Consider the following 11509-nt stretch of genomic DNA (forward strand, 5'->3'; position numbering starts at 1 on the left):
AGAAACTCTCAGTTATAATAAGAAGATGAAGTTATAGTGTTTATCAGATCGATGTAGTTTCATTTAGATCTGTTTACTGAAAGTAAGTGCACTAAGTGAAACAATACAATACTCCTGACTCTTTAGGGTGAAAAGGGGATGGTGGAGAACCAGGAGCCCAGGTGAATATTTAACAAAGTCTTTTTTAGATTACATACTTGAACTTCTTAGATGCTTGACGGTCATTTCCATCTGTCTCTCTCTCAGGGAGAGAAAGGAGCTACTGGCTTCATAGAAAATGCTGATCTAGATGTTAGACTCAAAGCTCTACAGGTACATTTCAGCTAGAAAATGGCACTGGTGTAAAGACCCTTCTGTTATCTTCAGTAATTGGTTTTGTATTGATATTTTCTTTGTACCAATAGGGGCCTCCAGGACCTCCAGGAGCGCAAGGGCCAAAGTATGTTTTCATTGAACTGCATGGTCATACACCAGTTGCTATGTGCTGGGACACATAACATTCAGATATATCTCAAATATGTCTTCAGTAACAGGGAGAAACTGGCTTACCTGGGGCACCAGGATCTGAAGAAAGCAGGTTTGTTCATATACAGTCTGATTATGCTTAGTTATACAAGTGTACTGCATTAAATAACTTGATGTTTTATCCAGGGCCATAAGGAGAGAGAGGTGATACGGGAGAGCCTGGAATGGCAGGAGTAAAGGGAGAAAAGGGGAGATTGGACTGATAGGGCCTATAGTGAGTATTACCATCATATAACATGCCATGTTTCTTACAAACTTATTGGGTAGTGATAAATGTTGATTTGTCATGGCATTTTAGGGTGAAGCTGGGCAAAAGGGAGATAAAAGAGACTCTAGACTTGAGGACAATCTGGTGAGTTTAAAGCACTTATATGAAGAGCGCACGTAATCCAGATGTAATTTAATTTGATTGATCTTTAATAACTCACTTGTAGGCCCAGATTATTTCTTTTTGCCCGGCCCACAGGGCCACCTGGACCACCTGGGCCTGCCGTAAGGAATACAGATTAATACTTCCTAACTAGATTTTTGATAAAATAAAAATATTTGTTAGGGAAAGCTAAACATACTAAACTTTCCCCCTTTTCAGGGGATATCATGGATTGCCTGGACCCAAGGTGAGACTAGAAGCAGCTGTTTGAAATTTAATGTTCATAAAGATGAAATCTAACATCAATTGAAATATAAAACAGAGGAGAGCCTGGTGAAGCAGTTAAAGGAGAAAAGGGTGATGCTGGAGAGAAAGGTCCACCGGGCAGAGGTGCATATTGGTGCAAAAAACAATATGCAGAAACCAAATTAAGAATAGGTTGATACAATTCTGCCGCTTGTGCGTAGGGTCTTCAAGGCTTTCCAGGGTCTAATGGCTTGGTAGGCCTTCCAGGTGCAAAAGGTGAAAAGGTCAGTGTTTTGTACACCTTAAGCGACAAGACCTAAAATGACTACAAATAATCTGTTAATGTTGTTTTTCTTTTGCCGCTGTGGTTTGTGTTCAAGGGAAACAAAGGTAACCAGGTTTAGATGTAAGTAATCATTATGTGACCAGTTATGTAAGCATATGAAGTCATATCTGAACTTGGCTCTGCTGTGATAGGGTTCCCAGGTCTTCAAGGAGAAAGAGTGCTGTCTCTATGGGTCCCAAGAGACTCGTTTGTCTTTTTCAAGGTTGACAGGTCTCTTGGGACCCATAGACAGCACCCTCTTTTCTCCTTGAGACCTGGAAGCCCTATCTGCTTAGAGCCAAGTTCAGGATATGACTTCGTACAGCACATAACTAACAGCATAATGATTGCCCATCTAAAACCTGGTTCACCTTGTTTCCTTGAACACAAACCACAGCTGACAAAACAACATTATTAGATTATTTGTAGTCATTTTAAGTCTTGTCTGTTTAAGGTGTACAAAACATGACCTTTTCACCTTTGCCTGGAGGCTACAGCCATTAGACCTGGGAAAGCCTTGAAGACCCTACGCACAAAAGCTGGCAGAATTATATCAACCCATTCATAATTTGGTTTTCTGCATATTATTTTTGCACCAATCATTGCCTCTGCCGGGTGGACACTCTCTCAGCATCACCCTTTTTCTCCTTTAACTGCTTCACCAAATCTCCCTGTTTTATATTTCAATTATTCTTCAAGATTTCATCTTTTATAGACATTAAATTTCAACTTAGCCCCTTTCCAGTCTCACCTTGGGTCCAGGCAATCCGCCAGTATCCCTGAAATGGGGAAAAAGTTTAGCATGCTTAGCTTTCCTAACAAATATTTTTTATTTTATCAAAAATCTAGTTAGGAAGTATTAATCTATTATTCCTTCACGGCAGGTAAGGTGGTCGGTATTTGGTGAATCTGAACCAAAATAATCTGGGCCTACAGTGAGTTGTGAGATCAATCAAATTAAATTACATCTGGATTAAATGCGCTCTTCCTTATAAGTGTAAACTCACAGATTGTCCTCCAAGTCTAGAAGTCTCCTTTATCTCCCTTTTGCCCAGCTTCACCCACTAAAATGTGACAAATCAACATTTATCACTACCAATAAGTTTGTAAGAAACATGTGTTATATGATGGTAATACTCACTATAGGCCCTATCAGTCCAATCTCACTTTTCTCCACTTCTCTGCCATTCCAGGCTCTCATTATCACCCTCCTCTCTCCCCCTTATGGCCCTGGATAAAACATCAGAGTTATTTAATGCAGTACACATATGCACCATCAGCATAAATCAGACTGGCCTTATGAACACGCCTGCTTTCCTTCAGATCCTGGTGCCCCAGGTAAGCCAGTTTCCCCTGTGCAAAGACATATTTGGGATATATCTGAATCCCATGTGTCCCAGCAATAACTGGTGTATGACCATGCAGTTCAATGAAAACATGCCTTTTGGCCCCTTGCGCTCTGGAGTCCTGGAGGCCCCTATTAGTACAAAGAAAATATGATACAAAAACCAATTACTGAAGATAACAGAAGGTCTTTACACAGTGCCATTCCTAAGCTGGGAATGTACCTGTAGGCTTTAGTCTAACATCTAGATCAGCATTTTCTAGGCCAATGGCTCTTTCTCTCCCTGAGAGAGAGACAGATGCAAATGACAAGTCAAGCATCTAAAAGTTCAAGTATAGCGAAAAAGGCTTTTCTTAAATATTCACCTAGGCTCTGAGTTTTCTCACCATCCCCCCACCCTAAAGAGTCAGGAGTATTGTATTGTTTCATAGTGCACTTACTCAGTAAACAGATCTAAATGAAACTACGCATCGATCTGATAAACACTATAACTTCATCTTCTTATTATAACTGAGTTTCTCAACAGACAGCTCACCTTCATGCCAGAAGTTATCAGTCCCTCTTTGTAATTGCCTGGGCACCCTTATCACCCCTATATTCCAACAACCACATTAAAATGAAGATTGTCTTGTGTATGAAAACAGAAAAGGGTGAAAATCTATGTCCCCTGCAGGGCCCTGTGGGCCAGGCATGCGTTGACACCATTCATTCCTTAATAAAAACCATTATATTATTTTTTAGGCAAATATTGTGCAGTAAAAATTAAGCAGTAGTGAATGATAAATGTACATCCATGTATTTTACAAGTATCTATCATGCTTTGGATTATTTTAATGTTAATACTACTTTCATGCATTTGTCAAAATATTTAACCACTTATAGATTCATTTTTTAATAGACAAATGTATATACAATGTATATAAATGTGAAATAATAACACAAATGTATATAATTAATGAACAATTACACGGGGAAAGGAAAATGTACACTAGTCTTTACATTGGACATTCACACATACACTTTACACTTTATATTTATACTTTATACTTTATATTTTATTCTTTATTTTTATTTTTCTTTTTATACACTTTGTACACTTCTTCTTTATATATAAAAACATTTCACTGCATGTTGCTACACATGTACTATGTATGTGTGACAAATAAAATTTGAATTTAGATTTGTTCTGCATGCCAGTTGGCCCTCTTGGTCCTAAATTAAATTCATTAGAGATTATAGATCAATAATAAAAAATGAGTTCATATAAAAAGGAGGAAAAAGGTGGGATTCTACCTCATTTCCATCTTTTCAGGAGGACCCTGTTTTTAAAATAGTAAAATTAGTCATATTTAAAGCATTTTTGGCTACTTACTAAATGCCTAGACCTTTTTTAGATCTATGATATAGTGTAACTTCCTCTACTTTTCTACTTCAAATCAGTGAAGAACAAATGAAAATAATCCAAATGTGTCCAAATTCCTTGATAGACAGCTCACAGGTTTTTCTCTAAGCACTTGAGCCCAGAGTTATTCAGCTATTAGGAGTGTAACTTTGGAACACACAAAACAACAGTAAACAACCACACAGCCAGCCTTTTAAGCATCTATTTCTGTTCCTGAAACATCTGTAACCTTCCAAGGATGTATTCAAGTCAACTACATTTAACAGAAGAAATATTGCGCAAAACACTTTACAAATCAAATTAATTTGTATGTCTTCAGTATATTCTATAGACCTCAACAAAAACATATCTTGAAATGTGCCCCAATCAATCAATCAATCATTTTATTTTATGGCGCTTTTAACCTTTGAGTTGCATCAAGCACTGTACAGTATAATGACGAGGATATATAGTGTGAGAGTGACCAATTTCTTATTAAATGCAGAGGCGGTCTCTGTAGTCCAGTTCAGCGATAGTCACTAGAAGTTAAGTGTCCCCAACCAAGCAAGCCAGAGGCGACAGCGGCAGGAAACAAAACCCCATGCATAAGAATGGAGAAAAAACCTTAGAGACAGACTCAGTTGAGTCCAGTTCTCCTCCTGACCGGGCAGCCCAGCACTTAACACTCCAGTTCAATTTCGCTTGGCTGTGTCAGATAGTGCCGATGACTTGAAATACTGCACAGCAACATGACAGCGTCGGTGACACTGTGGGCTTTTTGTCATCTACAGCACTTCTGAGAAGACAAGGCACAGCATCAGGCCTAATGGAGTGGATTTCACTCCAGGCATATATAAACATAATTTGGGATAATAACCGGGAAATGGCGCTGAGCTTCATATTTAGAACGCCTGCTCCCAATGAGGAGAGTGCCGGGTGAGAATTTTTGCCCTTCATCATTGCACAATTCTTTATTTAGATTAGATGGTAGCCTGAAAGGAAATAAAGTGCAGACATATTTGGGGATAAACTTGCTTAGGAAAACATTGGGAATTTACTACAAATGCATAAACCATCAGAGTAACATACTCTGAAGCTGGGCAACCTCCAATCACTGGAGTATCCACAGCTGTTATATAATGCATTACAGGAACAGCATATTTGAGGTTTTGTATGATTGATGATTTTAAGTAGCCATTGACTGGCATAGAGTAAACAGGCTGTAAGAAATATTAAAGAAAATTGTAGGTGTGTGCTTTGTACTTTGGGCGAACAGTAGGGCTGGACCAGAATATTCAATTGGCTATTATTGTTTGGTAGGTTGGCATTGAGATGTTTTATTTTTTCTGAACACTTGGCATCCCCCTGCCGAAGCAGTTCTCAACTTGTCCAACTGGCTGAACATCTGCAGCAACAGACCACTCGCCAATGAAAAACTTTGCAGCTGACCTATAAGCTTGCATATATTTAATTAAAAAGCTACTATTATGAGAATGTTTCACCACATCATTTAGAATAACAACATAAAAAAGGCATGCAAAGGAATGTGCAAGCGTTATGCTGAGCATTCATATACATTCAGTTCTGTCAGCTGTCCCTGATTCCAGCAAAGTCTTATGATCTTTTAGCTCCTGTAGAGCAGAAAGGTACTTAATTTAGAAAGTGATAGAGAGAAGATGCAGTACAGTCAAATCCACTCATGCTGTTTTCAAATGACTGATTTAATCTGATATTTGTGTAGTTTATTTCACACATTTTACCTACATATTCAATATAATTTAGCTGCGAAATAAGTAAAACTATAGATATGGTACAATTCAAGACCTGATTAAATATAATTAATTATAATTAATCTATTAGAAATTTGTAAATAAAATTCAATTCTTGAGTGCATCACTTCAGTCTCATACTATTCTGTAGTTTATTAAGGTCCCATGTCATTCACCTTTTAGAGTTTCATTTTAGAGTGTTGATGTCCTTAAGAATATATAGAATATATTTGTGGTGTAAATAACAAAACCATGTCAATATGTTTCCACAGCTCCTTTCTCAGGAGATCTGCAAAAACCAGGTCGATTTTGGTCTGTTTAATTACTATTCATCAGTATCTCTTGTGATTGGCCTGTTTCTCTGAGTAGCGCTAATAGGCCAGTGGTAGTATCTTCACAGTGTAACTCAGTGCTGGCTGGATACAAGATAAAGGTTTTCAAAACAATGCATATTCAACACATAAGGGCTTTAAAATATCATCTTCTTGTGATGTTGGGTGCAGAATCGATGTAAGCCTCAATTGAAATATGATCATATATACCCAATGGTACTGCCTGTACGGTAACTGGCGTCCAGGTTGTGTATTTTGAATGTATGTGCAGGGATTGGCTGTTCTTGAGGGCGTGATTGGCGGAAATCCTGATGGGGCGTCTTTAAAAGTAGCGCTCCCAAAGCATGGCTCATGGCGTTGCGGTTATAGGCGTGATAGGCTCAGATTCCACCACAGCCAACAGACCATCTTCTCCTTGTCATTATGTTTTATTTTAACAGGCTCTTTTAGTTTATTATTTTGTACCAGGTCTCTCTGAAATCAATGCTCCTTCTATATATTAATTTTACTTGACTATTAATAAATGCCTTAAAATTTGTATATTCGTTTGTTCATCTGTTGACTGTGGCTGGAATCCCGTTAAGCGTCTTATTTACCTCACTCTTTAAAATGGAGTTGAACCTGCCCTGTCAAAAGCTGTGGTAGCCAAAACAACGTGCATCTTGGAAAATGAGTGTCAAATGCTTGAGTTGCACCACTTCTTATCCAAAAGGTTAAATTATATATCTTTTTGGTTTACAGGTTTTATTGCATCTCACAGCCTCGTTGATCAGCGAATAATGTTTGTGTGCATGTATTGTAAAGCAATAAACTTATTAATTTATATGTAATCATGTGTTAGTGTATATTTGTTATTTGTGATTAGCTGACTAGTGACTAGTTGCTTGTTAGCTGGAATAATAGCAGTAGCTGTAAATTTGACTGCCTGCTGAGCTACTGACTAGATAGACACGTAAGTGAAATTTTTCATGCCATAGGACCTTTAAAATGCAACCTCCCTTGGGTCCGCATCCAACAAACCCACCATGCATTAAGTTGATTGAATGACGGTTCTTAGTGATAAAAATGCAAAGGACAGACCTACAGCGATTCCCTGCCTTTATTAGAAGGCCCCTCCCAGCTTTAGATATTCCATGTTGATTACTATAAAGCTTTAAAACTAGCTCTTTGGACCAACCCTGTTGAACAGCCAGCAAGTAATCTGTCACCAATTCCAACATGCTCAATGGGTTGAAGGCGCTGACATTGATCCTACTAGGGCCAGTAATTACCAGGGCCATGCAAAAGTGGAGTCAACATTAGCGATGACTTGGTGTTTAACAGCCTTTTCATCCAAGGAATCACCAGGCACACAGAAAGCAATTGCAATATCAATACACTTTAGTAATTTTGAACCAAGCTAGCAACCATCGCGCCAGAAAAGTCTTAAACAATCTATGCATTTAGAGTCAGTGATATGGGAAGACATCTGCAAGAAAACAAATGTAGAAGCAAATGCAGTATATCTGGGCAGCACTTTAGGCACAGGGTTCAGCTCAGTGAGAAGCTGCACTAGTCTTCTGAGCGAGATCTTCAGCACAGTGTGACTCATATGTGAGTCACAGCAGCTGTAGAGCAGTGAGCTCAGTACAGACACAGGCACTAGAGCCATGTGAGATAGAATGCAAGTGTCTCACCGGCTCTCTGGGTGGCCTGTGGTCCATCTCTGCCTGTGTTTCCTGGAGGCCCTCTGGGACCAGGTGTTCCTGGAGGTCTGGGACCTGGGGCCCAGTCTGACATGATCTCCCTAAGACAGAGAGAACAGTATTTAAGTATTTTCTTTGAAAAGACTTTCCACTGTAGTTTCTGATCTCGAATAGGTACTTTGCCTACTTAGATTGTACAAACCATGTTTAATATTCATTTGTCTGCACTGATGCTGAGTTTAGTTGCGGCAAATGCTAAAATGTTCTGGGACTGAAGCATCAGGGCAACTATGTAGGAAGAAATGTCTATTCCTCACAAAAAACGTTTCATGATTAACATATTGGAATAATTGAGACACTTTTACGACTAAAGGCAAAAAGTTATTTTAGCTTGATTATTTGCTAATGAACAACATGTTTTCATCTCTTTTGTCAATAAACAACAATTATCACTCTCTTTGAAATTAAAACAGGCATACAACACAACATTGTAAACTGCCAGATGAGCTAGTGAGACCCAGGACACTGAAGGAATTGAAAAAATGAGAAAAGCAGCATGCATGCGCACAAGTCAGCTCTACCTTTAGAAGGCTGCCTGTGAAAGTGTGGTAGTCAACTGTAGCTGAGAGCCATGCTCCATGCGAGGGAAGACCATCTAACAGCAGAAGGACAGATGGACAAATAGTGAAAAGATGGACAGAGTGAATAAGAGAAAGCTAGCGATGCCAGTAATCACAGCTGGAGAAAACAGGTGCAGCACCATCTTCCCTCAGCATGTAAAGGGTTGTAGGAACAAGGGAAGTGAAAAACAAAGTGAAGTAAAATAAGGTATGAAGGCACAGATGTTTTGAACAAGCACAAGGAAGTGATGGGCATAGGAAGGACAAGCCTTAACCGTGAATCTGATTACTGAGCAGGCCTGCAGAGAGGCCCAGCGTAGGCGGTGGTCCCTGGGAGGTCAGAGGTCATATAGAAGAAGCGGGGCAGGAAATGACATAAGGAGAAGGGAGATGATTCGGAGAGGCCAACATTTATTCACGATACATTTAACGGCGGGTGATGACATCTTATATTGTACTTCTGTACCCAGAATCGAGCTTCAACAGAATTGAATCCTGTGAGAATTTATTCACAAGTATTCTTTTGTTATTTTAAGCCAAGCCCAAATACTGGATATGATTAACAATGGGGCACATGGCAATGAGTTATGTTTAGAGTTGCGGTTAGATAGGTCTGCAACAGATTCACAAGAAAGACTACTTTTTCCAGGAGAAGCTTTTCGCATGTTTCTTTGTCATGGATGCGTCAGGGAGTTTGCTTTTAAAAAACCTACTCTGCAGGAGCAGTACTGAAAAGCCGTGAGAACAAGCTGGCATGCTAAAGGCTACATTTTCTATTTAGTCATGAAATGGGTGCTTGTCCATGCAAGCTTCATGGTTATAATGCCACCATGCAGTTTTGGTTTGTTGCTCCTGGTGTTCTGGGTTGTTGCTAGATGGTTTGGGATATTCTGGATGTTAAAGTTGATATGATCTATGGGCATATGACCTCAATCTTCCTTTTAAACCTTTTTCTCCCAGAGACGGTGCTTGTCTAGTCAGCATGTAGATTTACCTCTTCCAGCAAACTCTCCTTGTCTGATGTAAAAGGTGCAGTGCTGATTTACATTTCAAATTAGGGAAACAAACTAGGACCTCAGTTCTGAATGGCGCACAATGACCCTGTATACGACTCAACGAAACATTCTTGCCAGCTTACTCAGATGCTACCAAGACTGCTTTGTAGGTCTGATGTGCTTCTTCTATGTCTGGGCAAGGGCAAAGTCACAAGTCCCAGGAGTAAGCATAGAGTCAGCTGTCACCTGCTCTGAAGCTCAAGTCCTGCCATCTGGGAAGGAAACAGCTTTAATCGACTTCAGGTCAAGGGGCCCTTGTCCCTTGGATCTTTAATGGATTCAAAGGTCATACTCCTCCTGCTTCAATGCAGTTGAGAAAGCGCTAATTTGGCTCTTACATTACTGAGAACACAGCCCATGGGAGAGGCTATTTTCCTTTTTCTGACTTCACTCATGTCACCTCTCAATGATTTGGTTCATTTTTCTGCTGTCAGACCCCAGTAGCGTAAAGCAAACAATTATGCGCGCACTTCTGTACATATTCTTAACATAAAGAAAGAGCAGCCGAGCATGTTTCTAATTGTGCACGAATGGTCATAATTGTAGTGGAAAAGAAGCATAGGGAATGATGATTTACGTGATAGTTCAGTAGATAGAAAAGTGGTCGATGCACTGGCAATTCCTGATTTGTCAAAGGCTCACAGTTTTCCCCATGTATCAGGAGAAAACTGTCTTGATGGGCGGTACAGTATTGGATACCATATTGAGGTTGTAATTTGAATTAGTTCAACAGATAAAGATTTTATGTCTATCAACATAATAATGTAAAACTGCTAACAGCAAACCCTGCCCATCTAGAGAAATGGCTTTATAACTTCAGCTTGGAGTCAGAGGCATCCTCAGATCAATTGCAATCTCTATAAGCTAAGACTTCTGACTGAGTGTAATAAAGATGTTTGTAACACTCACCTGGGACCCATGTCTCCTGATCACCTGTGAAGAGGCAACTCTTAGCTTATTCTCGTGAATAAGTTTCTTCAAATCAAACTATCATACGCCAGTACCATTGCACATTTATCATGCTGGAATGTATTGTAGTTTGGATATACCTTATCTCCTTTTAGTCCTGTCTAGCCAAAGAAGTGACAGATCAAAAATTGCTCATGTAATGCCATTCTTTCCAGTGCAAATACAAATTACCTCTTACACCCTCAGAAATGACTGGCAGATGTTTTAGTGAATTTAAATCTTGAGTGTTTGAATGAATGATTGAGTAAATGAAAACCAATACATCACAAAATGAAAAGAAGATATAGAAAAGTAAAATAAAACAAATGTTATGACATTCCATTCCTGATGACAAGCAAAGACTCCTGCATGATTTTACACAGAGCTCTTATTTCGCCCAGGTGGACTGGCTGGTTTGTGGGAGCGTGTGATATTATTCTGGTTTTAGTCTGTAGGTCCACATGGGAAGCTTTGCTTAAGACCACAAAACAACACGATTCTGATTATCACAGTTCCATCGTGCACTGTGGTGGCTAATATTCCTGCAGCTCATGAATGCTGTAATTTTTGTGCATTTCTAGGCTTCGTAAGAGTCCTGAGCTTCATCGCATTAAGCAGTAGAAGGCAATGGCTTAATGCGCAGTGGTGTTGTGGTATTTTTAAGAGATATTAAACATGAGAGTCTTGTCCCAAGTGCTCTGTGTTGACTTGAGAAATCAAAACATGGTTATGGGCTACAAAATGGTAGGCAGATCTTGGAGTTTTTATGCCGTTTTTTTATTTGTAAAGCGGACTAGGTTTTATAGTTATAGATCATATGATATGCATGAAATATTTGTAATTACTGTTGGACAATGATTACACTGGACAAATCCCTTGTTTCATCTTCGATGCTTTGATTATGATGG

General features: G+C 39.3%; 1 long non-coding RNA gene and 1 pseudogene across 1 annotated transcript; both read left to right on the forward strand.

Moving 5' to 3' along the window:
• The window catches only part of LOC122326003, a 74968-nt pseudogene extending 72002 nt beyond the window's left edge, over positions 1-2966 (forward strand).
• On the forward strand, positions 137-439 carry LOC122326228. Its single transcript, XR_006247448.1, has 3 exons — positions 137-161; positions 247-312; positions 405-439. It is a non-coding gene; the product is annotated as an uncharacterized LOC122326228 (long non-coding RNA).
• Positions 2967-11509: the final 8543 nt, after the last annotated feature.

Source organism: Puntigrus tetrazona, chromosome 21 (genome assembly GCF_018831695.1).
Source record: "Puntigrus tetrazona isolate hp1 chromosome 21, ASM1883169v1, whole genome shotgun sequence".
NCBI classification, from domain to species: Eukaryota; Metazoa; Chordata; class Actinopteri; order Cypriniformes; family Cyprinidae; genus Puntigrus; species Puntigrus tetrazona.